The sequence below is a fragment of the Echinops telfairi genome, unplaced genomic scaffold (genome assembly GCF_000313985.2).
Source record: "Echinops telfairi isolate 266 unplaced genomic scaffold, ASM31398v2 ScPeMD7_5;HRSCAF=22, whole genome shotgun sequence".
NCBI lineage: Eukaryota > Metazoa > Chordata > Mammalia > Afrosoricida > Tenrecidae > Echinops > Echinops telfairi.
The window spans coordinates 12853659-12856363 of NW_022103901.1; the positions used below are offsets into that span (position 1 = coordinate 12853659).

At 58.0% G+C, this 2705-nt stretch overlaps 1 protein-coding gene across 1 annotated transcript in view; it reads left to right on the forward strand.

Moving 5' to 3' along the window:
* HIP1 (huntingtin interacting protein 1) overlaps positions 1-2705 on the forward strand; it is a 135639-nt gene that overhangs the window by 92987 nt on the left and 39947 nt on the right. The window lies entirely within an intron of this gene.

Here is a 2705-nt window from a genome sequence, read left to right on the forward strand (position 1 = left end):
CTCAGAGAGGGTCAGTGTCCATCTCCAAGGGGGGCCCATCATCAGCTTGGAACCAAGTAGGCAGACTCACTAGCCAATCCCTTCAGTTCACCAAAGTTCCACCAAGACCTGAGTCACGTGAAATCACCCTCCTCTCTCCTTGGAATGAACGCAAGAGCGGTTTTCACCTGTTGTCCAAGCCCCCTGGGGGCCAAGGCGCCCCTTCCCCACTCAGGAGCATAGGTGCAGAGTCTCTGGCTGTGTTTGGCCGTCCCCTCACCTAGGGGTCCAGCACTGGGTGCAACAGCCACCTGTGTGAGCAGGCTCGGCTGTTGCCGCCAAAGGGAGAAAGTAGCCCCAGAATGGGGCATGGAAACGGGGTGACCTCTTCACAGGGCCCAACCTGCCACCTGGGCAGAGGCCCATGGGCAGCCACCATCCCGGGTGAGGAGCTTTGTAGGGAGGTAGAGGCCGCACCCTGCACTAACATGTCCCTTAAGTGCCTGGAGTTGCGTGGTCCTACAGGCACGTGGGGAGGGGGGGCCTGTGACACACAGGGCAGGCAGAGTCTGGGCTTCTGACTGGTGATAGACAGTCCCCTTTCTGGCTTATCCCGGTGACTGTGGTACCACCCATGAGGTCCCAGCAGCTGGTCTTGAGGCCATCCAGCTGCAGCCCTGGGATGAGACCCATCCCAATTGGTGGCCCAGGAAAGCGGCAGGCACTGTGTGATGGGGTCCGGCACAGGCACCTAACCTGGCTCTGCTTCGACAGACCACGTGCTGGTAAGGTCACTATAAGGCATCCTGGTGGTACCATAGGTAAAGTGCTCGGCTGCCAACCAGATGGCCACGAGTCTCAAACCCACCAGCAGTTCCCAGAGAGGAAAGACCTTTCGGATCTGCTCTCAGCACAGTGACAAGCCCGGAAAGGCCTCGGGCAGTTGGGCTTGGTGCTGTGGGACTGCTGGGTCTGAATTGACTTGGTCAGCGCCACCCCCACCCCCACTACCACCACCACCACCACCACAATGGGACAGTCAGCCAAGGAGGTGGCCATGCTGCAGAGGGCGGGAGTGGCCCGACTCTCCTCCCAGCCTCCGTCAGTCTGAGGGGGTGGGGGGGGACACAGTGGTTTAGGTGAAATCATAGATTGTCCCAGAAATAACTCGAAGGCCAAAAGCCAACTGCTGCGACCAGCTCCCCACAATCTGTGTGGGAGCCATCTGGCCCAAGATGGGGTGGGCCCTGTGGCACCTAGGGGACCCGCCTGTGTTGACACAGCACCCCCACGGCAGAGCTAACTCCATGGAGGAGCCAATTCCTTGCTAGCCTTGGGGCGCTCTCTCTGCCCTAAGGGGCACTGGGGCCTGCTGAGCGCTGACCAACCGGGAGTTCTGGGAAGAGCTGCCTGTTGTGAGGCCAGTGCCAGCTAAGGGTTAAAACCAAAGGGGCAAGGGCCGTCCTCCCACCCTCCCCTACCCCTAGGGCAGCTGCAGTAAGAGCAGAGATCAGGAGTTCAGGCAGAAGGTTACCCCAGGCCAAATGAGCAGCCCCACCACGATGCATAGCTCTCACGGGGCCCACAATTCGTGGGTGCTGGGTAGGTTTTAAAGGAAACCTCAGAAAAGCAGTAGAAGCCCGCACACAGGGAACTGAGGGGATTGGGAGACAAGGCAGTCCTGCAAGGCCAGGAAGGCTGGGAGAAGGGGGTAGGGAAGTTTTTCTTTTTTAATCATTTTATTAGGGGCTCAAACAACTCTTATCACAACCCATACACACATCAATTGTGTAAAGCGCATTTGTACATGCATTGCCCTCATCATTCTCAAAACATTTTCTCTCCACTTAAACCCCTGGCATTAGGTCCTCATGTTTCCCCTCCCTCCTCATGAAGGATCCTGGTGGCCTCGTGGGTGACGCACAAAGCCTGCTAGCCTCAAGGTCAGCTGTTCAAGCCCACCAGTCTTGAGGCAGTCCACGCTCATGAAGATGGAGTCCCAGAAACCCTTACAGGCAGTTCTGCTTGACCTTTGGCGGTCACTAGGAGTGGGAATGGACTCGTGAGGCTGCTCCACATCAAGAGCCAGACGGGTTCAGTGGAGAGGAGTGGGAGATGCTGCCCAGAGGGGAGCCGCAAGGATCAGCAGGCCAGGCCGCCGGTGTCCCCAAGTTCTTGACTAAAAGCTGAAGTCTGCCCTGCCTTCTGAATGATGGACCAGAACTCTGCAGCTGGTCATGGACGGACGGACCTTCCCTGCGCTAGCTCCCGTTACTCCCCAAGGGCCTCATCCCAAAGACGGCCGCCCACAGCGAGAGCAGACAGAAGCCAGCTTTGCGCACCCAAGCACGTGGGTTCCAGTTAAGACAGGACACACCCACCCTCCCCAAGTCCTTTGGGACACTTCCTCTGTAGGGGATTGCCTGGTGAAGGTGGTTTTATTAGAAGGAGACTCCTTAGTGCCAACAGTTACCAAAGGAAAGATGAAGGATCTGTCCGTGGTGTCTAAGGAGCCCTGGGGGCAGGGTGGGTTACGAAGCGGACCGTAGCTTGAGCCCCCTAGCAGCTCCTCGAGAGAAAGAGGAGGCTCCCCGCTCCTGTAAAGACCACAGCTTCGGAAACTCCCAAGGGCAGGAACTGCCGGGGCGCTCTATGAGCTGGAATGGACTCAGTCGACACAGTGAGCTAGCTACGAGTTGGGCTGGGAACCACAAGGTGGGCAGTTC